Source organism: Capsicum annuum, chromosome 8 (assembly GCF_002878395.1).
Source record: "Capsicum annuum cultivar UCD-10X-F1 chromosome 8, UCD10Xv1.1, whole genome shotgun sequence".
In the NCBI taxonomy this organism is placed as follows: domain Eukaryota; kingdom Viridiplantae; phylum Streptophyta; class Magnoliopsida; order Solanales; family Solanaceae; genus Capsicum; species Capsicum annuum.
In genome coordinates, this window is record NC_061118.1 from 60,371,782 (window position 1) to 60,398,981 (window position 27,200).

Below are 27,200 nucleotides of genomic sequence, written 5' to 3' on the forward strand. Positions count from 1 at the left end.
GGCTATATGAAGAAATTAATTATAGAAACCAGCTTAGAAGAGGAAGAGAACAATTAAAAGAAAGATTGATTTGGATAAATAAAATCATAAAACAACTAGAATTAAAAGACAGTTTAGAATATGATTTAGACATGGAATTATTCATAGACGAAAAAGACAGGATAATTAATGAAATAGATAACCTATAATTTAATATCAGATATAGTACAATTAGAATAAATTATTACAAAGAAATTTGCAGTATCATAACTACTTTAGAATAAAATGATAGACTATGAGTATTTAAAATATTGGAGACAAGATATGGAAGAAATAAGATTAACAGAAATACTTATGAAAGAGAATTTAATTGAATATTTTAGAACAAAAGATATAGAATATTTAGAATACCTCCAAAATAATATACAAGAATTACAAAGACTAAGAGAAAAAAACTAAAGAATATTACAGTAAAGCATTCAATCAAATACCATCCAATCACCTCCCAAGATATGAACATTAAATAAATTAAAATAAATAAACTAAAAATAAAAATGTTTAGAGAAGTTAAGAAATATCCACGCACAAACAAAATAGATCCACTAGAGCTATAATAGATTTATTTAAGTTCAAGTTATCCGCACCCCCCAACAATTGGTAGGTTGATTTTCTTATTTCTGATGTACTAGATATTATATTTTTATCTAGAGTATTTACTTCTGTATTTATTAGTTCTAGATTTTCTTTATTAATTACTTCTTTTTCTTCATTAATTTCTAGTTTTTCTATGTTTTCTAGAATTTCTGTATATATTTCACTATCTTCCGAGTCATAATTATCTGTTTCTTCAACATCTGTTGTATTTATTTCTAATTCACTGATTTTATTTTCTCCTTCTAATTTTTCTTTAAATTGATTTATCTCAATTAATAATTATTGTTCTTTATCTTTTTCTTCTTTTTCTTTCTGTCTCTTTTTACACAAATCTTTTAGCATTTGTAGTTTTTTTTTCTAATTCAGCAATCTTGAAAAAAGTATCCAGATTACCATGCTAATAGTGACCGAAGAACGTGTTATTTAAGAATAATCTAGTATATAGTAATCTAAAATAATCATATTTTGTTATGTGTATGATTGAAGGGAATATTTTGAAAAAGCATCATATGAAAAATGAATATTTATTTATCTGGCGAAATGGTAGATAAATTCAAAATATTTGTTTTATATATACTTAAGGATATAGAAGTAGTAGATATAAGAAAAATCATATTGGAAAAAATATTTGATAAATATTTTATGACTAGAATTAATTATATACCACACCTACCTGCCTACTCTTACAAGTACTTACATACCAAACCTACACATCAACCATGATAAATTATGTATATTTAGAATATTGAAAAATGGATATGAAAAATATACAATTAATAGAAAAACTAATGAAAACAAATTTAGAAGAATATATGAGAACTAAAGATATAAAATATATAGAATTCCTTAATGAAAATATAGAGGAATTATTAAGATTAAAACAAACAACTAATAAATACTATGATAAAACATTTAATTACTAGAATCCAATGCAGTTTTGTATATACAAATTAGTTGTTGTAAATAGTACGTATTTGAGAGTTAAACAAACTTGATTCTATTTGTGATTTTCATAAAATAAAATTGCAAAAATTACTAAAAAACTTGTAAGAAAATTGTGTGACAATCACGGAATTCAAAAATTCGAGATCGTATATGAATTTTATCAGTTCTAAAAAAAATGATTTGATCAAATTTTTTTTTAAAAAATTCAAATTTATCTGTGTCGTTATGTAATGTGAAAATTGAGATACAATTGTTATACGTTAAATTTGAATTTTAGTCGATGATAACTAGTATTCGAATAAAAGATTTCTTTTCGTTGGAATTAGTTTTGCAGTTTTGTATATATGAATTAGTTGTTTTATATAGTACGTATTTGATATTTAATTTTATTTTTACTGTTTTTTTGTGTTCTGGAGATTGATAATGGGAAGCGTACCTGTTCTTGTTAAACACTCTTGTAGATGGACATATAAACATCATTATGAAGATTACATATGTTTCCAGCTATATGTACTTATAATATACATATGCAGTACGTTTATGTGTTCACTGACAGTTTCATATGTTTCCAGCTGTATGTATTTATAATATACATATGCAGTATTTTATGTGTAAAAATTATGTATTTTTATATGTATTTTTTTAATATGCAGGACATATATTTCTTTTGGCATGTGGCGTGCTTGATTCTGAAAATGATGCATCTTGGACTTGGTTCTTTGAGAATCTGAAGGAAGCATATGGTAAAAGATAACATACGTGTGTAGATTCTGATCATAATGTAAGCATCATAAAAGTTGTTGGTGGTGTGTACAATAATGTACTACATTATGCATGTATGTAGGGTCTATGGAAAAATGTACAATAATATTGTTATAGTTTAAATGTTGCACTTATAGTTTAAATGTTTGATCTGTTCATGATGTAGCATTATGTCAAAAAATAATTGCTTTATTTTTTCACTGATAATTATATGATTCTAGATTTTGATAAAAATTTTTGATGTTATTGAACTTGTTATAGTTAAATTGTTGTAATTTTTTTACTGAACTTGCTTATCTTAATTCATTATGAATATATTGTACAAGACATATAACATAATTGATTTATACCTAAGAAACTGGAAGCCAAATTTACCATATTTTTAATCTGAAAAAATACATATGAGAATCTATTAAGTACCTGTGCCCATCTATAAAAACTAAGAATAAATTAATATACTTTTATGTAATAAATAAAAAAAATAAAAAATACATATAAAGACATATCAATACATATATAAATATATATGTATATACATATGCATTATGCAAAACTACATATGCGTTAATCGTATATGCATATGCAAAACATAAAAGGGTACAATATGCATTTCTGGTAAAATACTTATGAATTAATCATAAATACATAAACATCATAAAAATATATAGACTTATGCAAAACTATACAATAATTATGTATTATTCAGAAGTATATGCACAGAACTTAAAACAAACACATACATTACTCAAAATACATATGCATTACTCCAAAATACACATGCATAAAATGAAAAATACAAATGTATAACTGAAAAATACATATAGTGACTGGAACATAACTATGCATTACTGGAAATTATATTCAAAACTGGAAAGCACATATTCATACCAAAATATGCATAATACTAACATAAACTAAGTACAACTCTATTTTAGAAACTTAAACATAAAAAATCTAGCAATTACAACAAAGAAAACATTAAGATATCAACTTTTAACATTAAAGCGACATATGAAATCTAAGAAATATTCAACTAAATCTTAGTCTACCAAAAGTTCACTATTGTCAAATATAGCAAATTCAAAATAAACTTCAAATATCATGCACTTCAATATCTTCTGTTATCCCAATATCCCTAGGAGGTCTCATTGGTGCTTTATCATCACTTTGTGCCTTCTCTTCTTCTTTCCTCGAACCATAATGCCACAACATTTAAGTATAGCTCGTGCGAAGAAGATCTGGATCAAAGTAAATGGTTGAAACATACACATGCATTACTCTTACCATGCATATTTGATCACGCAACACCTATAGAATCATACACATATTTTTCTATTAAATCATGACTATTGTATTAAATCAAAACATAAAATATAATGATTTGCATTCACCAATTACATATCATATTAATATTGAAAATAATAAAAAAAGCATATCTAATATATATTTTAACATTTAGAAATACAGTTACATGTCAAAACAGTACCACATATGTATTTACAAAATACATCTTGAAGTAACATATCAGTACCAAATACAAATACATTTAATATAATACATAAAATACAAATACATATCTTAATGTAGCAGATATATATCTTCACATTACAAAGACAAAAATACATATATAAACATATTGTCCATCAAATATAAGATTACAAATACAAAAATACATATCAATACTGTAACAAATACGTTTTATCAGTTATTAGTAACAAATACAAATTTTACATTACCAAATACACATACATATCTATACTGAAATAAATACAATTCTTATCAGTACCAAAAATAAAAACAAATGCAAATACAAATCAATATCAAAGTACAAATACATATCGACAAAGTAAAAAATACATTTTAAATAATTTCTAATAACAAATACATATCTTAATGTAACAGTGCATATCTTCACATTACAAATACAAAAATACATATATGAACATATTGTCCATAAAATAAAAAATTACAAATACAAAAGTACCTTCTCCACTTTCTCTTCTTTAAATTCATAATCAGATGAAACAGGAGTTGCAATTTTCCTAGATTCTCCTTTTTGGAATGACTTTCTCTTTTTCACCATTTTTTGAATTTTTGAGGATTTTGGGGATGAAGATTCTCTCAATGCTTTCTGTTTCATGATTTCCACAATCTTTTCCGGATCGTTATGCTTCTTCGATCTCACCTCTTCTATACTAACACCTCCCGTTGACTGAACATTAGTAGAAATCATATTAAATTCTTCATCTTGTGTTAAATCAAGACTAAATGATGGTAGTTCATCAGAATCTAAATTCGTCGGTGGAATACCATTAACTAAACTACTATGATGTGCATGTACTACCATTATTGCGTAACTTTAAAAATTTCAACATGCAAAAAAACCCAAAAAAAAAAATCGCAGAAGAAGGTTGAAAAATGCCAAAAATAATTTACAAAAAAGAAGTTATATGAAAAAAAATAACATGCATTAACTGTCAAATCACCTTACCTTAATTATTGGAGAATAATGTTTATCCGAAATTCAAGAGAAAATAACTGTATTTGTAAAAAAATAAAAGGAATAGTTATTGTGGAGGGCACTGAAATAGGGAAGGTGACTTGAAAATAGGTAAATGTAAATTAATCACATTACCTTAATTATTGAGGAATAATATTTATCCAAAATTAGAGAGAAAATAGTTGTATTTGAAAAAAAATAAAAGAAAACATTATTGTGGAGGGCATAGAAATAGGGAAGGTGGCTTGAAAATAGGTAAATATAAATTAATTAGTGAAATCCAAGTGCTTAACTCTAAAAATATTAAAATACTGCTAGTTTTGCTATGAATTGTAATTTTGATAAAGTATTGCTATTATTTGTAATTAAGGTTTTAAGTATGCTAGTTTATGTAATTTTTTCTTTAAAATATTCAATAATACTTATTCAATTTATAAAACTAATAAGTGTCTTATCTATTTTTATTATTTTTATTTTAAGCATTAAATATGTTTTATTATCTAATGAATTTCTTAAAGTATTAAATTTATTATATTCAAAAAGTAATATGGTAAAATTATAGTTATCACTTACTGCTTCTCAATTCTATAGAAAATAGATAAGTAAAAATGAAGGAGTAGTTGAGGTTCATCACTTTACCCAAGATTTTGTTTTTACATTTTTATTAAAAAGGTTATATTTCAAGAAATAAAGTCTGATCTTTCAAATTATTTTTTGAAAAAAAGAGTTCAGCTCAGTTTTTCAATTTAGTACGTACTAATTTATGTTAAATAATACAATTTCTAAATGGTCGGTGTTATTCGTATGCACTATCATACTATATTAAAAGTGTGAAGGGCTTATAAATGTTGTTTTAACTTTTTGCCCTTCATTAAAAGTATCCGTTTTAGACAAAGTCTTTTTTTCACTATTTTACTCAATAAATAAATAAGAAAAGAAAAGAAAAATAATTAGAAATCTATTTTTAATAGTAGAAGAATAATTGATTTTACTTTTAAGTTAAGAATCCTTTTAAATCTAGAGTTCATGGACAAATAAAACCCAATCTTCTCTCTCAACAACGACTTGTCCCTCAATCATGATCTTAGACGGACTGAGTACATAATTGTTGTGTTTCATCTGTTGTTTGAGTTTTTTCAACCTTGACAACTTTCTTCATAGAATTAGTTGGTTGTTAATGGGTCTGATTAATGATTTCTTCGATGATTTCAGTTTTGGTTGCGTTTCTAATGGAATTGCACTACATAACAATACAAGGCCTCACTAAATTGGCTACTTTTGAAGTAAAATTTGTATTGGCTTTCTGTTTTTGGCTCTTTGAGGCCCTAAGCACTTTATGAAGTCATTTCTGTTTACCTTTTTATTCCTCAAATTTTAAATTCTCTTGTTTGCTTTTGACATCTCATGTACATGGTTACTATGAGTTTTGATGGGGTTGATGAGGTCCCGGACAAAAGCTTGTTGGAACATATGCAGTCTAGAGCAAGTGAGAAGTTTTGTTGCAATTGCTCATAAATGGATATCCATAATACCTATGGGTGAGATTTCACATGCGATATTGAAAATCGCTCGAAAGGCACATATTTAATAGGCTTCACTTATAAACGGTCCCTTAATATTGTTCACAAAATTCAGTTAGTTATTTTAATGAAATCGTAAAGTCGACACATAATTCAATTAGATACTTCAACGAACCCTTAAAGTTGTCACATAATTCAATTAGATACTTTAACGGATCCTTTTTCCTGTTAGTCACTTTAACTATCAAAAGTCATCGTGTAAGATGTTATTGAGTTATGTAATTGTTTCCTTTATTTTATTTTGAATATGTCTGCTCTTAGTATTTTTTTAGTCTCTCGTATTTGGGGGTTGAATGTACTTACTCAATTCTTATTCGTGTAAGATAGTTATTGAGTAATGTACTTGCTTCCTTTGTTTTAGTTTGGATATGTATGCTCTTAGTACTTGTTTGGTCTCTTGTGTTTGGGAGTTGAATGCACTTACTCAATTCTTACTCTTGGATTAGCTATTATATTTGACATTGATGCAAAGAATTTATTGATATTAAAAATATCTGTAAATAAACTACACTTAAATAAAGTGACAAACTTGAAGAATGATAGGTTGTGTTAATTCAACTCATGTAAGACTATTGTGTATTGTTTTGTCAGTGCATTAAGATATAAATCATTCTAACATGTAAATAAAAATTTATTAGGAATTATAAAAGATATATCTAACTAAACTATAGTTAAATATTGTCCGAATTTGAAAAAAAATGATATTGTGCTCCTTGTGTGTATAACGTGTGTCGGTGCAATGTGTATAAGGTATTTTTTTAATTATGTTTGGCAAAATATCTTTTTCTTGGTTGAAATTCTTGCTCGATAGATCAATTAATAGTTCCGTAATTATTGTTGCAGAGTTCCATGTTGCTGTAATATTTTGTGATGCTGTGTTTTTTTTCAATCCAATTATCTGCAGGTACCATATTGTGATCACATTGTCATTGGCAACTTTATACTTAAACTCAAACTGAATTGATATATGTATTTCTTCAAATATTCTTATGTTTTTTTCTTATTATTTTTAATGATTCTATGTCAAGAAATAGTCTCTATACCTTAGAGGTAAGGGTAAGGTAGAACGACAAGGTAGGTGTTCATTCTATCTTTAACAAAATTTACTTTGTGGCACTATACTGGACATGTTATTATTGTTGTGTCAAAATTGTATTTCTTGATAGTTTGAGAAAGTGCTTTGATTGTGAATCTGGCCTTTCCAATGAAAAAGGGTTAGGATGAGTAATAGTCTTGTTGTAGTCGGTGCAAATTCAAGATTTAAGATTTATGAGCTCAATTCTATAACCCCAGTTCAAAATTTAGAATTCAATGTATTTTTTATTTTTCACACGATGTCACGCACATGTACATTACGTGTACTGAATTCAGTTGAACCCGTTGATTATTAGCTTTGCTACTTTTGAACTTATAGTTTGTATAATTTTTCTTGTACTAAATTTAGTTGAACCCGTTGATTATTAGCTCGGTTACTTTTGAACTTGTATTTGTATAGTTTTTTCTTGTACTGAATTTAGTTAAATCCGTTGATTATTAGTGCTGCTACTTTTGGACTTGTAGTTTGTATAGATTTTTCTTTCTTTTCAAGATATTAAAGAAAAAAATAAAAAGAAATTGGGGCAAATGCAATGGATGAATCAAGGAATTAAGTAGGACTATGAATTTTTCATATGATCTTGTATCAGTATTCCAGAGTTACTCAGTAGCTTTAGCCAATCTACATTCACCGAAAACAATAGCTTCAGCATTTTTCAAATCTAAGGACGAACAAAATAATCTTAATTTTAAGATAAAATAGAATCACATAAATCCTTCCTACAAGCTGTCCACTCCCCAAAATAGGCTTATATTTCAATTGTAAATGACATGATAGGTATAGTAGTGATTTGAGAACAAAAATCACTCTTTCAACAATAATATACGAGAATTATACATGCATATTAATTTTTTGCATTCTAATAATATAATGTGTATGAGCTTATGAAGTGATAGATTGTAGTCATATCTAAGTGTACTTCATATGAATGTCACTTTCAAATCTTCTAGGAGCATGATAAGGGCTTTATCTACGGCAAAAGGCAGACCTACGTTTAACCTATTGACCCCGATATAAATTATCTATAGTTATATATAAATTGTTTGAATAATGGATAGATTATTTCAATAGCACTAGAGATACAAAAGAATAACCTATAGGATGCCTTGGTCAACTTTTTGTTTGAATGCTTGAATTTTTTGTGAAGTGTAAAGGTCTGAATCTTAGCTGACGTATTTGTTTTACGAGTCAGATATATCTGTATCTAATATTTCCTATTTACCTCCTTTTTTAAAAAAAAAATATAGTCTTCACGTACTTTTTAAAATATTTTTTATTTTTTTAACTTTTATTTTTAGTTTTCTTTAATGTTGACCAACTCCCAAATCACAGTTTACCTCCTAAAAAACTCAAGTTGTTTCATTGAAAAAATTATTATCCCAGAATAATTAATCTCGGGATTAGTTATTTTGGGATTAGTTATCTTATCATGTATATGGTACTTATCCCATCACTATGGTGTAATTGGTGGGATAAATAATTTCGACTAACTTATACCTCACACCAAACATGAAATAAGATAATCCTTTATTTTATCCCACAACTATATATTCCTTATACCTTACACCAAACGATATCAAAGAGTACAAAAGGTGATAACAACTCCAGATACTCACCTCAAAACCACAATGTTGTTGTCCTCTAAGCTGCATTTCTTCCTTTTCCTTTTATAGGTATATAAGTTAGATCTAATTTTTGAGTCACTTTAATTTATTAACTGTTATGAAATATGAAGCAAGAAAAAAAGAATAGAGAGAGAAGAGAGGAGACTTTTTTATTTCTCATGAGAGATTCTTGATGGGTTTATTACAATGAATGAAATCCCCTTTATTTATAGGGGAAAACTGACCTTGAAGTTTCTAATTTTTTCATAAATAGACATTCACTATATATGGTAAAGTAGACATTCATTATATATGGTAAAGTAGACATTCACTATATATGGTAATATATTTATAACACTCCACCTTAAATGTCTAATTGATAGATAATGTGCCCCATTAAAGCCTTAGTAGAAAAATTCAATAGAAAAAAAATCTAGGGAAAGAAAAAGAGCACACATCTCTAACAAAATGCATATAAGCTGCCTCATTAAAAACCTTACAAGGAAAATCCAGTGGGACAAAACCTCGTAAAGAAAAAAGACTACAACACACACTACAAAAAATAGATCAAATTATGGGGGTTTATTTGCGGGGGTTATTTTAACCTCTGTAAAATTATATAAAATGCGGGGGTTAAAAATTTGTCACTAAAATTTATAAATTTATGGGGGTTTTAACCCTCGCTATCCATTGAAAAAATAACGCTTAAATTTTCCTCTTTTTTTTAATTGGCCAAACATTTCCCTCTTGTTGGTGCTGAAAATTAATTTTTCATAAAAAATAATTTCCCAAAAATTAAACCCCCAAATCGATTGTTGGTGCCGGTCGGCTTCTGCTTGTTGCTTTGTAAGTAATTCCTTCTTGTTGCTTCTCTTTGTCTTGTTTCTGATTTGGGCAAATACTGAAAATTGGGGCAATCGATTACGGGTTAGTTTCTCTTAAAGATGACTTCAAAACAAATTATATAGTTATCAACAATCTACACTTGTAAATTTTTTGTGTATAGCTGACTTGAGGAAGAAGAGAACAACAGCTTCCAATCCCATTCTCTTACTCAAAAGGTGCTTTGTTTTTTGTTATGCATTTTGTTTGAGGGTGTTTTTTGTAGCTTAAAGGGCTTTCAACCTACTGCTTTGTTGAACCTTTAATGGATTTGTGGTTTTATCAGATGCATTTCTTTATTTTCTATATCTTTATAGAGTGTTTAGAAAATTTAATTGCATAAGTTTTAGAATGTCTTCATTTTGATTTCCCTGTACAATGGAACATTGAGTATGCGGTTCTGCCCATATCCAGTATTGTCTTACTTTGACTTAATTTTTTTTTGGTTGATAAATTTTAACTTACTATTTGGTTTAATCTCGTATTTTTTAGCAGATTGCCTTACCTTGAGTTCTGAAGCATTGCCTGATTATTTTCCCCATCGTATAGCAGAGGCCTATTATTATAAGAAATAACATCTATTCTTGAATGAGTAATCTTTGGCCTCATCCGTAAAGCACATTATGCAGACAAATTATATGATGTCAATAACATATCCATGAATACAGAAATAAGAGCAATAATAACAACAAGTAATGTTAAATGGAGAGCAGTGCACATATCTAGAGAAAAGAACATTAATGACAACAAAATAGTACGATAATTGAAGTACAAAAACACAGGTGATAATCAAAATTGAAGAACAAGAAACAATGAGAATAGTGCTAATACCAACGGTAAGAAAGGTCGAAGTACAAACACTAAGCCTATCCCGTAGGAAAGTGAGAGAACACTCTACTACCAACTATCCTTTTACCCTTATCCGCGACCTCCAAATCTTTCTATTTAAGGTCATGTCTTCGATAAGCTCAAGATGCACCATATTCTGTCTCATTAGATACCTTTGAAGTGCTTTGTTTCTTGATACAGGTTATGGAGCTTCTGGAGAATATGAAAAACCTACAAGAGCTATGGCTCATTCGCATCGTATTCAAACAGTTAATTTGTGCGATTTGAAATGCATTAAAAAGATCAGCCTTCAAAGCAACTATTTAACTTGCATGATTGGATTTTAGGTCCTGATACCCAATAGTTGTTCTTTGTTCATTGTAGATAATTTTATTTTAAGAGTGAGTTGTTTTGTTGTTTTCAATCTGCATGGATGTGTTTCCCTTGAAGAATTATACTTGAGCCATAGGTATTACGAAAATGGAAGGTTTGTCTACCTTGGTAAACCTACGGGTCTAGGATGTATTAGCAAATAAGCTTACAGAAATTAATGACATCGAGAACTTGACAAAGTATGAAAACTGTCTCGGCAATTCCAAATGTGTGAATTACTCCTTTTATGCTAGGAATTGTCATCATCTTCATGTTCACTTTTTGGTTCATATTGCAGATTAGAAGATTTGTGGCATAATGACAATAGTATAGCATCACTGAAAGGACTAGCAGAAGCTATTGCTGGTGCTACAGAGAAGCTAACAACCATTTACCTTGAGTGAAATCCCTGTGTAAGTGTCTTTAAACCTTAGCACATCCTTATAGTATAAATTAACATCAATTGTCTTGCTTCTTTTTTGTTGTATACTTGCTTTTACTTAGTCTCTCTACCTCCCTGAGGTAGTGGTAAAGTTTGCGTTCACTTTACCTTCCCCCGACCTTACTTGTGGAATTTTACTGGGTATGTTGTTGTTGTTGTTATTGTATATTTGCTTGTACTCGAACTTGAAGTTTCTTCTCCAGATCCTCAAATTCTCTCTTTCTTCATCTAGAACTTCTTTCTGGGGTTTTCTGGTTTATGCATCCCTCCTCTTAAAATGGGTCTTAGTCTGATACAAGCCCAATGAGCCTCAAGAGCACAAGATATTGTCTAAGGGTCAAGGCTTTGGAATCGACAAGCAATTAAAGACTTTTTGGAGTATTTTGAAGCCTTGGTCAAGAGAAGGAAAGAGGGGAATTTATACACTCCATAGGCGCCTCAAAGGAAGGATAATAAAGACTTTTTACACTCCAAAAGAGCACTTTATAGGCGCCTCCTTTTAAGTCCTCATTAAGGGCATTTTTGTCCTTTGGCATGTAATAGTATAAATAAACCCTTTAGCTTGTATTTTCATTAGACTTTGATGAATTGAAATTGAGTATTACTCATAGTTTGTAGATTTAGTCTTGTAGTTGTAGCTCTTAGAACCGAAACTTGGTCCAAGAACATTTGAAAGTTAGGGTTTTCACTTGTCTTGGATGATTTGGCAAGAAAGGTGTGCTTGAGGAAGTGTGTTTCCTTTGGTTCACCTAAGAAGAAGGTTTGAACTCTTATTTGTGAGGTGTGTTGAAGATTTTGAAACATCTTCTAGTGCTAATCATTAAATAGGAGTAAGGACCTTTCTATCTATCCTTTAATTTCAAGCATTCTTCTTCTTCATCTCCATTCTATGTGTTGTTTTCTCTTTATTTGGTTGCCGAAATTTACTTCTTAGTAGCCAATTTCATGTGTTTGGTAGTCTTTAGGCTATCATTTGGTATCAAAGCCTTGGTTAGGGTTGTTCCAACATCCCTAAATCTTGGTTTTAAAAAAGAGTCGAAAATTAGAAAATACCAAAAAAAAATTATGTGTTGTCTTGTGTGTTTGTTGTAGGTCCAAATTTTCCAAGTTAGATCTACAAGTTTTTTTTTTTTTTGAAGGTTTCTAGTGCTAGATCCTTTCTCTCTAGCACATAGGGAGTCTAGATCTACTTTTAGATTGAAGTTTGGTTAAGTTTGAGCTAAGAACCTCCATGAACATGGTGTTTTGAAGCTTTTGTGCTAGATCCGAAATTTACCCTTGTGATTTAGGCGTGTTTGGTAGCTGATTTTTGGTTGGTTGAAGTTGTTTTGGGCTAAGAAACCTAGATCTTCAAAAAAATTCAGATTTGAAGTTCATTTGCTAGGTGGTCAAACTTGGTCAACGCTTGAATATTCATCTTGTTCATCCATGATCTTCATAACTTAGTGAAGAAGGATATTCAAAGTTCTTGTTTGATCCAAAAAAAGGAAGAAAGAGAGTGAAAAGGTTATTTGCCCAAAATCGTATTCAAAGAATATTCCATTCTTCCAAAAGGAAGAGGGGACAAGGGGACAACAAAGTACAATTGCAAGTACAAAAGGGGGACCAATTCATTTCCCATCTATTTTGAAGCTTGAAAAGGCTTCAATCTTGAAATTTTTCCCTCCAAAACCAAATTCTCTTCCTTCATAAGAGGTGTTTGGCCGAAAATAAGTTGAAAAAAAATTTTGGAATTTTGAAAAAAAAGTGACAACCAACCACATAGTGCCAAGTCATCGCTTGTGCTCAACCAAAATTCACCTCTAAATTTAGATTTCCTAGTTTCTATTTGTTGTTTCTAGTTGCTTTTGTGTTGATTCTATAACTAATTAGCAAGCTAGTAAGTAGCTACTAGGTTGATAATTAGTCTTGGGTCCGTTTATTTCGTGTCTTCGTTTTTTTTTTGTGTGTGCTTTTCTCGTTTTTAAGTCGTAGTATTTTTGTTGGTTCAAGTTCGTGCATCACTTATTTTGAGTCGTTTCAAACGAAGATCCATTCTGATTCAAAGCTTCTCATCTCTCAAGTAACTTGCCAAGTATTGTCGGTTCTCCAACACTTGTGAAGCCAAGTGTGAGGTGTGAGGTTGAGTGTAAGTGAAGTGAGGCTTTTGAACTAACTCGTTTGCTAGTTTTGTAGGTTATTTTGCTTGCTGGTTTTTGCACTTCGTAGGTACATTTTCCATGGAGACCGAAGGTACTACTTCCCAACCTTTGGGAAATGATGTTATGGGAGCTTTGATGGCCTAAATGGAGGCCTTGAGTCGAGAAATAAAGATTGGAAATGATGCTATAAGGAGTGAATTGGATGCAATGAGGGGTAAGATTTCCACTTTTAGTGGAAGGCTTGATTATGTTGAAAGTAGGAGGAACTCACGACCTTCTACTCCTAATCCCTACCATGTGTCCTCTAGTAAGGCCAAGCCTCAAGATAGAGAGAAAATTATTAGTGAGGTACAAGAAGAATGTGAACAAATAAGGGAAAAGGAAGGAAAAACCATGGGTAGTGAAGTTGGAAAGAAAAAAAATGCTTGATTGTGGATCTTGTGCACAAAGGACCTTTTTTATTCACTAACCCAAATACTATCATTTTGCCTAGTATTTTATCTTCTCATGTTCAGGTTCAAGACCCTAGAAGTCCCTAGGAGAAGCCCAGGGAAGTTTCCTTCAAGCCCTTGGCCGAAAGTCCCCATTGTGGGACAAGCGAGGAAGAAGTGAATCCAAAGGGAAACCTTGACATATTCCCTTGTAATGTGGAGCATGAGGGCTGACATGATGCTAAACAAAGTGAAGAAAACACTTCTCATAATCTACAAGGTAACCAAGCTATTTTCTACACTCTTAGAAACTTGAGTTGTTGTGATGTGGCTCGTAGTAGCCAAAGTGGTGTAGTTTTGGATTGGATTAGTCAAGAAGTGTATGAATCTCCCTTTTGTGATACTCTTGGTGTTGATAGGTTGTATAAGGACCAAACTCTTGTTGTGAGTACGCAAGCACTAGTTGATCCTTTAGATGACAAAATTAATTCTTTTCGTAAGAATGATTTATGTCCATCTAGTGCTAGCACTTATAACTTGAATACGGTTCCATTATCATGTGACAAGAGTACTCACAAACTACATGACCCTCTTGTAGATGATAGTACCTTGGTTGATGCCTTTACACTTGATTCCTTCCTATATTACCTCTTTGCTTATGATGATAATCGTGTTAATTTTGAATTGATATTATGTAGAGGTAGTAATCTTGGTGGCTGTTTTTCTTTCTTGAATGAAGATGATTGTAGGTTTGATTCTACAGTAAAAGGAATGGCTAACCTCGGCTTAGATTTTGTCTATTTCATCCATTTGATCCTGGTATACTATTGGGGTGGGGAAGGATGTGTTTTGGATTGGATTCCTTTTACCTTGATATCTCTCTTAACCATGTCTTTTGTGATGCTTGTAGTAAGTATTTCATGATTGTAACAAAGGATAGTTGGGTGTATTCCAAAAGTGTACCCCCTTGGCATAATTGCATTGTTGATCTTGATAAAGTATATGGTCCTTTGAACGTGTGTAATGAAAGCCCTTATGTTAATCTTGTTCATAATGACCTTGTGTTTGTCCTAGTGGTGGGTAATGCCCTGAATGATTGTGAACTTGATAACTTAGTGAAAGGAGTGGACTATCTCGACTTAAACCTTCATTATTTGCTCTCATTTGACCCCAGAATACTCTTGAGATGTGAAGGATATAGTTGCTGGTCGTGCTCACTTATTTTTTATATTGATGCTATTCATATCTTTGTTATACTTTATGGTAAGCTTTTATGTCAAAAACCAAGGATATGTGGATGTATGTCAAGTGTGAGCAACCATGGGTTGATGATATAAGTGTGGTGCTAATACTAACCCTCCTAACAAGAAGATTTTGTGTTTGTTTTTGCTCTCTCTTTGGTTTTTGCAAGATCTGAATTTGAGGAAAAATTCCTTCAATATGGAGAGGATGATACAAGCCCAATGAACCTCAAGAGCACAAGATATTGTCTAAGGGTCAAGGCTTCGGAATCGACAAGCAATTAAACACTTTTTAGAGTATTTTGAAGCCTTGGTCAAGAGAAGGAAGGAGGGGAATTTATACACTCCATAGGCTCCTCAAAGGAAGGATAATGAAGACTTTTTACACTCCAAAAGAGCACTCTATAGGGGCCTCCTTTTAAGTCCTCATGAAGGGCATTTTTGTCCTTTGGCATGTAATAGTATAAATAGACCCTTTAGCTTGTATTTTCATTAGACTTTGATGAATTGAAATTGAGTATTACTCATAGTTTGTAGATTTCGTCTTGTAGTTGTAGCTCTTAGAACTGAAACTTGATCTAAGAACATTTGAAAGTTAGGGTTTTCACTTGTCTTGGATGATTTGGCAAGAAAGGTATGCTTGAGGAAGTGTGTTTCTTTTGGGTCACCTAAGAGGAAGGTTTGAACTCTTATTTGTGAGGTGTGTTGAAGATTTTGAAACATCTTCTAGTGCTAATCATTGAATAGGAGTAAGGGTCTTTCTATCTATCCTTTAATTTCAAGCATTCTTCTTCTTCATCTCCATTCTATGTGTTGTTTTCTCTTTATTTGATTGCTGGAATTTACATCTTAGTAGCCAATTTCGTGTGTTTGGTAGTCTTTAGGCTATCATGGTCCCTCTTTCAATTAGTGATTTTGCTCTTTCATAAGATTCTGTACAAACTTTGTCTCTTGTTCTAGAGTTTGTATTGCTTAATAGGTGATAAAGCTGTGATATAGAGTGGGGTGGGATCTGGAATATTTCAACCTATTTTTAATTTAGATCCGGATGAATGGGATGATGATACACTAGCTAACTACTAGGGATCACCTATTTTTTATTTCTATTTGATGGTTGTACTGCATTTTAAGCCACGTTTGGTTACTCTATGCAATTCTATTTGGTGGATATTTGTGGTAAACTGGTACCTTGTAATATTTTATTAGTGGCACCGAGTTGTATTATTTAGGATTTGGCAACTTATAGTAGTGCTTTGAAGGAGTTGGTGACTTACAGCAGTGCTTTGAAGGAGCAGGCACCTTGTAATACTTTACAGGTGAGGGTGATATGTAATATTTTACTGGCGACTTGTAATAGTTATGCTTAGAAGGTACAATTACTTTGTAGTACTTGTGTGATAAAGAATATTCAACATTTTTTTTGTAGTAAGGGATGGGTACATGATGCTTGTATGGAGATGGTAATTTGTAGTATTTCTTATAGTATCTAGCAGTTTGTTAAAATTGGACCTTTTTATGTAGTTTATATATGTACAATCCTATACAATTATGAGTATTTTTTAATGTCTAGCAGCAAGTAGGTTTAAAGCGAACTGAGTGTTAAAGTACTTGTGCAAATAATACACCAATTTGGTAAAGGTGATTAAAGGCAATACACTTATAAGGTAAATATATGCAAGACCCCGAAAAATCCTAAAGCTTAATTCAGTCCTTTAAGCTTGTCAAAGGGTTCCAAACTTAGAAAATTCTAGCTAGGTTCCCAAACTTAGCCTATTATTGTCCTTCAAAAGTTGACAATCTCATTTCACCACCTTAACATCCTTTAATGGTCCGTATTTTTATTAGTTCATGATCAGGAAGATCAATAGGAGTTTCCGGATAAGTTTTGGATTTTTTAAAACACGTTTAGATCATGTTTGGAGTCCCAAAACAGTAGACCAACGCGATTATGGCGTGCCACATCGCCAATCGCGTTGGTCAACATTTGTGCAGGTTGACAGAGCCAAAACTTTTGAGGCTCGACGCGATCATGGCGCGACGCATCGAGTATCGCGTCGTAACCATCAACACGTCGCGTTGCTTGTAGCATCGGTACTCAGTTTTTAGTCATTAAATGTCCGTATTTTTAAGGGAAAAAGGGTCAATTTCCCATCCTTAGATAAACCCAATAACACGTGATTCAGCCATATTTCACCCAAAATATAGAGTTTCTCTCAAGTTTCTCTCAAGAACAAGCTAGGGTTTTCAATTAAGGATTCAAATTCAATACTCAAATTCAAGAATCTCTCCGTCAATCTTTGTAAAATCAGGAACTAAGGTATGTCAAGTGTTGATTTATGGATTCCTTTCATCCATGAAATCTAAGAACCCTCTTTCAAATTATAAAACATGATATTTATGTTGTGGGTTGTTTGTAACCATGTTTATCTTGTTGTATGATTCCCAAGTTGGAATCTTTATGTGTTTTCATGAAACTACATTAGCATGCAAGATGAAATCCATGAATTGAGTTGTTTATGATGTGTAATTTGATGATTTCACCTATGCACTAAGTTGTGTATGTAGGGTGTTTGACAAAATGGCTAGGAGGATAGAAATTGGGTATTATAGCTCAATTTTGACTCAAATAATAAATGCATGCTTTACCCTTATGACGAAGACTAACTTCCATGATATTGTGTGCATTATGAGTATTTCATGGAATGTTCATGAGATTAGGTTGATGAAAGTATGACATGTCTATATGCAATTCCATCTCATGACAACTATGTGTTTCATGAACAACTTATTGTATTATGAATTGTAGATATTAGCTATGTGTTCACGAAGTGTCAAGTCTTGTAAGTTTTATGCTATCGAGTCCTGGGGGTACTTGTACCCGACAATTTAGCTGTATGACTAGAACTAGTGTCAGTTTTCACGATACTTCTATTCAAGCCATGATCATTAGAATTCAGTCAGTTACATGACTCAGGAAAACTCAGTAATCTCAGTCAGTTATCCGATCTCAGTAGTATTTTGTCAGTCAATGGAATTTAGTAAACTCTGTTCAAATCGGCTAAAAGATACTATCAGTAACAATCCAATTCAGTTTAAATTAGTTCATGTCTCTTCAGTTGGGAGTAGGATTCAGTACCGAGTAAACCCAAGGTTGGGGACTCACCTGTTAGCCAGTAGAGGGTGTGATCCTTAGAAGCAATCCTTGCATTCCAGAACTATGTAGCCAGCGTAGGTTGAGATGTACCCTATGAGTTTAGGGATTATACACCTCATTTGAGTTTTTCCTACTAGAAGGGGTTTACGAAAGAGCTCCCTGTCAGAGAGGGTTTACTTACAGCTTGTCTTTACTCATGCACTATACTGACACCCTTCTAGCTGAGGTTACAGGTTGGACCCCACCAGTTCAATTTTGGGGAATATCAATTAGATGATTACCTTCCCCAGTCTCAGTTTCGAATCCAGTCCTAGTAATAGAACTCAGTTCAGTTTTACAGTTTCAGGACTGTCAGATACAGTCGAGCAGTTCAGTACGAAACTCAGCTAGTTCCATCAAAATCAGGACTGCCAGACATAGTCACCTAGTTATAGTATATTAATTATACAAAATTCATGTTACTAATATTCAGATTTCAGAACTGTTAGATACAATCAATCAGACCATTTCGTCATAATCAGAACTATCAGAAATAGTCATTCCTTTATTAGTAATATAACATCAGTTCCTCAGTACTCAATAGACTTAGTCTTTCAGTATCCCAGTATTAGTACCCAGATATTAGTAAATCCACGTTATCAGAATTCATGAGTTAGTGTTATCACGATCTCAGATACAGTTACGTATTCATGCATGTATTCTCACATTCATGTTATTCAATTAGTTAGTATTGTTTATACATATGGACCATTGCATTCAGCCTATCTCACTTGCATACCAGTATATTCAATCGTACTGATGCATTTGTGCTATGGTGTTTTATACCATAGGTTCAAAACCACACGCTCCACAGTATCAGTAACATTCCAGTTTCAGCAGTCAGAGTCAACAGTGAGTCCTCATCATTTGAGGATGTTATTATTTGATTATTTCATTCTTTCAGTACTTAGTTTATTTTTGCATATGGGGTTAGTTGGGGGATTGTCTCATCAACTCTTTATTCAGACAATTTAGTTTTAGAGGCTTTCAGACTACAGCATGTTTAGATAGTTATTTCCGTTGTTTTGTTATTGTTATACCATATTTTCAATTATGTATCAGTATTGAACCTTATGGCCTTTCAGTTCATATTTTCGTATTTACGATATTAACATTATTATTCAAGGCTCAGTTACAAATATCAGTTATGGGTTAGCTTGTGGTCCTTCAGTATTATGAGCACCGTGTGGCATTTTGAGTACCAGATTTGGGGCGTTACAAACTTGGTATCAAATCCTAAGGTTCAACAGCATCCTAGGAAGTCTGAAAAATCGCATCTAGTAGAGTCTTGTACATGGGTGTGTTGTGCACCATACTTATATGTAGGAGGCTATGAGATATTTTAGGAATAGTTTCCCTTTTTTCAGTATTCATGTCGTGCAAGTGAGCATGAGCTCCAGTTAAACTCTCAGTTTAATCCCTTCTTCTCTTCTGTTTACAGAACATGCCTCCCAAAAGGGCTAATAAAAGAGGAACAGGGAATCAGTCAGCACCTTAGCCTGCCCAGGCAGATCCTCTGGATGAGCACGTCTCTCATGCAAAATTCAAAACTGTATTTACTACTCTATCCAATTTAGTCACAGCTCAGAATGACTAGCCAACTACTATTCAGGTCAACCCAATAGCCAATTCTGTTGCAGCTAGGATTCGGAACTTTACCCAAATAAATCCTCCCATATTCTTTGGTTCTAAGTTTGAAGAGCATCCACAGAAGTTCCTCGACCAGGTTCAGAAAGTCACAGATATCATGGGAATGACTTCCATTGAGAGTGCAGAGTTAGGTGCCTATCAGCTACAAGATATAGCCCATACATGGTTTAAGTAGTGAAAGGTAGACAGGGGTGTAGATGTAGAGCCCATAGATTGGGAAGAGTTTGCTACGACTTTCTTAGGTAGATTCTTTCCCCTAGAGTAGAAAAAGCCAAAGTATTAGAGTTTATCAACCTCAGACAAGGTAGCATGAGCGTAAAACAATATTCCCTCAAGTTCACTCAGTTATCCAGATACGCTCTTCATGCAGTAGTAGACAGTAGATCTAGAATGAATAAGTTTGTGTCTGGGATATCAGGTAGAGTAGTTACAGAGTGCACGACTACAATTTTGATTAAGGAGATGTACATATCTAGGCTTATGGTCCATGCTCAACAGATTGAGGAGCATAAACTTAAGAAGAAGGAAAGGGAAAATAAGAGGGCCAGAACTGGTAGTTATAGTTTTTCTCAGCCAGGGTCACAGGGTGGTAACCGTTCTCAGCATAGACAAAAGTTTTCAGCCCTAGTTCTATCTTCAGCTAGTGCACCAATACCAAAATTTAAAAATGACCGTAGAGATGGGTACCAGGCTCTAAGTCCAAGGGTAGTGAGAGCAGGGTTTTTACTTATCCACTTTGTGAAGAGTGTGGTAAGCATCATAAGGGTATATGTAGATCCGGTAGTGATGTGTGTTTCGAATGTGGCGAGACAGGTCACAAGGTCCGATATTGTCCTAGGCCTGGCCCTAGAAGTAAGAACAGTCGTCCTTCAACTCAGTCCAATCCTCTAAATCAGCAGGGTGCCAATTCCAGTTCTATCAGTGGGAAATGCCCAATAGACTCTATGCACTTCAGTCCCGACAGGATCAAGAAAGTCCTCCTGATACAACCACTGGTATGTTATAGATTTCTCATTTATATGTTCACGTTTCTTCAGATTCAGAAGCTTCCTTTTTCTTTTGTAACTCATTGCATAGAAGTCAACTTTAAGGTCAGACCAAATGTTAATACGATCTTTTTCCAATCCCCACCCGAGTGAGTCAGTCTAATACAGCTCGACAGGTATACAAGAACTATCCGATTATGAAATCTCTGAAAGTTAGGCCTTCAGGTTCCAGTAGTAATACCAGTATGTGTAGGAAATCCATAAGGGAAGATGATTCCTGACCATAGCATATGGCCATCAGTTACTCAGTTATTAGTATTACAGTACCTCAGTTTATAGAATGTTTCCGAATCATGATTAGATGCCTGGTCTTACGTTCCTAAGGTAATATAGTTTTCGCACACTCATGCTCAGTTACCTTATGTTACCCAGTCAGTCATTACCTCCTATGTATAATACCCTATAGTCTCAGTCCAGCTATCCAGACTAAGTACAACTCAATCTTACACGCCCAGTATTCAGATATAAGTTATTCAGTTAATCAGATAAAGTTAGTATATATTTATGCATTCATGCTCAACACCCACGTAAATCTTTTTAGTAGTCTCAGTTGTAATGCATAAGGTCTAATAACTTTGTCTTAGCTTCAGATCCTGGATATCCAGCCGCAATTCAGTTAGTAGGTGCCTTGTGCATCACCCTAGTTTTTCTTAGTATCTCAGCAAAATCAGTATTCTTCGAGGTACCTAGTGTCTCAAGGGGGAGATACACGATAATTCCCTGAAATCTCATGACATAAAACATGCCATTATCTCTTCTCGTAATGAATCCAGTTTGGAGTAAGGAGGTACTTATAAGTTGACCCTCAAACTTTGACCTCAGCTGTAAGTAGCGTATTCAAGGTACTCAGTTCAGATCACGATATCCAGCTCATGTATCACGTTCCAGACTCAGTTACGTTCACGTGCTTCCGCTCGTGCATATTAGTAATTAGTTTCAGGCTCATTAGCATTTTTAATTTAAGGAAACAGTCTCCCTTGAACTTATCCAGTTTCATGCTCAGATTTCCATGATAAACTTGGTATCAATTACCATTGCATATTCAGTCATTTATCCATGAACCAGTTAACCATGCATCAGATATGCATGTTCAGTATGATACATTCAGTTTATCGGTCATGTCAGTCGTAGAATCATGTTCCAGTTTTTCATGTTCAGTATGTACGTTAGTTTATCTTTTCTTCCCTCTCAGTTAGTCTCACTCGAGGATGAATGTTCTCAAGGGGGAGATATTGTAACACCCCATAAAATCCTAAAGCTTAATTCAGTCCTTTAAGCTTGTCAAGGGGTCCCAGACTTAGAAAATTCTAGCTAGGTTCCCAGACTTAGCCTATTATTAGCCTTCAAAAGTTGGCAATCTTATTTCACCACCTTAATGTCCTTTAATGGTTTGTATTTTTATTAGTTCATGATTAAGAAGGCCAATAGGTGTTCCTGGATAGGTTTTAGATTTTTGGAACACGTTTAGATCATGTTCGGAGTCCCAAAATAGTGGACCAAGGCGATCATGGCGCGCCACATCACCAATTGCGCTGGTCAACATTTGTGTAGGCTGCCAGAGCCAAAAATTTTGAGGCTCGATACGATCATGGCCCGATGCATCGAGTATCGCGCTACAGCCATCAACGCACTACGTCGCTTGTAGCGTCGACACTCAGCTTTTAGTCATTAAATTTCCATATTTTTAAGGGCAAAAGGGTTAATTTCCCATTCTTAGATAAACCCAATAACACGTGATTCAGTCATATTTCACCCAAAATATAGAGTTTCTCTCAAGTTTCTCTCAAGAACAAGCTAGGGTTTTCAATTAAGGATTCAAATTCAATACTCAAATTCAAGAATCTCTCCGTCAATCTTTGTAAAATCAGGAACTAAGGTATGTCAAGTGTTGATTTATGGATTCCTTTCATCCATGAAATCTAAGAACCCTCTTTCAAATTATAAAACATGATATCTATGTTGTGGGTTGTTTGTAACCATGTTTATCTCTTTGTATGATTCCCAAGTTGGAATCTTTATGTGTTTTCATGAAACTACGTTAGCATGCAAGATAAAATCCATGAATTGAGTTATTTATGATGTATAATTTGATGATTTCACCTATGCACTAAGTTGTGCATGTAGGGTGTTTGACAAAATGGCTAGAAGGATAGAAATTGCGTATTATAGCTCAATTGTGACTCAAATAATAAATACATGCTTTACCCTTATGACCAAGACTGACTTTCGTGATATTGTACGCATTATGGGATGCTGAAAGACTAAGTTTATTGCGTATGAGGAACTGATGTCATATTACAGATAAAGGAATGACTTTTTTTGATTACTGGTAATATAAATTTTATATAATTAATATACTATTAATTGGGTGACTGTGTCTGAAAGTTTTGATTCTGATGGAACTAGCTGAGTTTTGTATTGAGCTGAGCGACTGTATCTAATCAGAAATGTCAGAAAAAGTCATTCCTTTATCAGTAATATGACATCAGTTCCTCAGTACTCAATAGACTTAGTCTTTCATCATCCCAGTATTAGTACCCAAATATCAGTAAATCCATGTTATCAGAATTCATGAGTTAGTATTATCACGATCTCAAATATAGTTACGTATTCATGCATGTATTCTCACGTTCATGTTATTCAATTTGTTAGTATTGTTCATACATATGAACCATTGTATTCAGCCTAACTCACTTGCATACCAGTACAATCAATCGTACTGACACATTTGTGCTATGGTGTTTTATACCATAGGTTCAGAAGCACGCGCTCCAGAGTATCAGTAGCATTCCAGTTTCAACAGTCAGAGTCAACAGTGAGTCCTCATCATTCGAGGATGTTATTATTTGATTATTTCTCAGTACTTAGTTTATTTTAGAATATAGGGTTAGTTGGGGCATTATCCCATCAACTCTTTATTCAATTCAATTTTAGAGGCTTTCAGACTACAACATATTCAGACAGTTATTTCAATTATTTTGGTATTGTTATACTATATTTTAAGTTATGTATCAGTATTGAACCTTATGACCTTTCATTTTATGTTTCCGCATTTATGATATTACCATTATTATTCAGGGCTCAGTTACAGATATCAGTCATGGGTTAGCTTGTGGTCCTTTAGGATAATGAGCACCGTGTAGCATTCTGGGTACTAGATTCGAAGCGTTACAATATAGTTACCCGATAATAGAGTTGATACTAGTAATGTTTTTCAAAGATCACAGGTGGTGTCTTAAAAAATTATTCAACACGAGGAATGTCATCACCTATTTTAGGACTACTCTAACCAAATATTATTACATAAGGGAAAAAGTGCTAAGATTTATTGGAAATTGAAGTGTAAATCTCAGGCTTTAATCGAGAGAAGTTCAGTGCACTAAAACATTTGTTATGCGTCGTCTGATTTCACAATGTTCTTTATAATTCTGGCAGCAGGACTTGTAGCTTCTAAGGGAATACACATACACATAGTTCATGTTCTGCTGCTATTTTTTTAATTTTTTCTTTTTCTATTGATTAGTTTTGTTGTCATCTTTTTCTAATTGATCCTACTCTGTTAGCTACTAGAATGAGAAATTGTTTGATATTCTACCAGTTCAACACTATACAGAGAATATAAGTATTTACTAGTCAGTTTATAGTAAACCATGTGATTATTTAACTCATTAAAGTTTCCCTAGCCCAAAAGGCCTTTTTTATTAGGAGAGCAAATTGATTGACTAGTTATCTAACTTAAACTATAGTTAAGTGATTTTGTTGTTATCTTTGATTAGTTATTCCTTGTTTATTAGTACAACTAGTTTTACATCTCTTCTATTTATTAGTATGAAAGTTGTCCCAAGCAAGTTTTTCTTTAATTTGGGTGCCCTCTTATTTTTTCTTTTCTACTTGGGTTAGGAGGCGGGTTGAGCCAAAAGTGATTCATTAAAAACAAAGGACCGTTTTCTTTGTATTTTTGTGGATGAAGGCTTAGTTGAATACTCTTATGATGCTCTCATCCAAATTTATGTAGAAAATTCCTTTTAGAAGTTTTTGCTTTTCCAATTTTTGATTGCTTAACATTCATTGCTGCCTGCAATATTTCTTACAATTGATCGCAATCATATTTTGGATAATGTCAATGTATCCACGCCAATCTAGTAAGTGTACTTCTGCTGCAAAATTTGAGTTTTTGAGGGCTTGAGTCTAATTATTATTCTGTAGAGAGCCATCTAGATATGGTTTGGGAAGAGAAACATCATTACGTCCTCTGAGAACTCCACTTCATCCATGCATGACACCTATGAGAGATCCTGGAGGTCTATCTTTCTGCTATTTTGTTGCTGTGGTGTTCCTTTCTTTGTATTTTTTCCTAATTGTGTTTGACTTAGCCTTTATGGTCATTTTTCTCTATATCAACACCTATCCATGATGGCATAAGGACATGATGCGTGATAGAGCATGGAAATCCACGTTGTATTATCACTCTGGAGAAAATAAGCCAAATGACATAGGTTATGAAATAGAAGTGAAGGCCATGTATCCTGCCTAGTTCTTATTCTACCTGGAAATAATGGATTATGGATATCATCCTAAAATAAAATAAAAAGAGTTATATCTTCACTTAAAGTATGATATTTATGTCACTTCTATGGTTTAGACTTTAGATCATTGAAATGCGGACCCATTAGTACGCATTCATTTGTGAATTTCTCTGTTTATATCACTGAATAATCTTTTCTTGTAAGATGGATGAGGATCCAGAAAGAACTTGTACCTGAATCTAACAGGGACATAATTCTTCAGTAGTATTTCTAGCCATTGTGGTGAAATGCACAAACAAGTTTCTTCATCTGGTCAAGTGGGAAGTTAACTTGGGAATCTATTTCTTCTTTTTTCCTGTGCTTTAAACTGAACAGCATCAAGAGTATGATGTTGAAGTGCTTGGAATTTGTAAAGCTATTACATAGATATGTAAAGCTATTGGAATCCGTCCAATCATGATAATAAATGAATGCATAGTCTTGGTATTTCTTGTTGTATCATCCTTCATGTATAACAGATACCTAGTGATAGTTAAGTGGCTTTAAGCATCATTGGATATAGTGTGTATATGGTATTTTATAGAAACGTTTGTTTCTATTTCACCATAAAATATTGAGTAATGCTTTATTTTATGCAATGGAGTCTGTCAGTAGTCTAAACAAAGGGTTGTTGTCTATTGAAGGGCTATAAAACCTTTAATCAAACTTTATTTAGTATAGTCTTTTCTTTTTTAACTCCATAGGACATGCACTGTAATTGCATCTTGTTTACGGTATTATTGGATATGCGGATTTCCAACATGGTGTTAAAGTATGATGTTCATATAACTTCTTATTTATAACAAGGACTGAAAGTTTATTGATTGATTCTTATACTTTGCATTTTTATGTAGCCAAGTGATGCAACTATTGGATAGATTTTGCCCATGGATGAAAGGAGATCACGTGATGATAATGATCCTAATGACATTCTTTGATTTCGTTGCATTTGTCTTGGATATTCAATTATGATGATGTAATTGTGTGGTTGGAGTGAATCTTAGAATATTGAAAGTTTTGTGTTTAAATTTGATTTTGTAGTTTGAAGATACTAGTTAATGTTGAAAATTTAGAGTTTGAAGATGTTAATGTTGAAAATTTAACTTTGAAGTTTAATGTTCAATATATTTTTGATATGCTTGTCAATTACAATGTTTAATTACTCTGTTGTATTAATGATATATGAATTGAACAAATATTGGATTGTAGGTTATGCCTAAAGAAATAATTAAATTTGAGCAAAAATTAAAATCTATAATTAGTTATTGAACATTTGATGGGCTCTACTA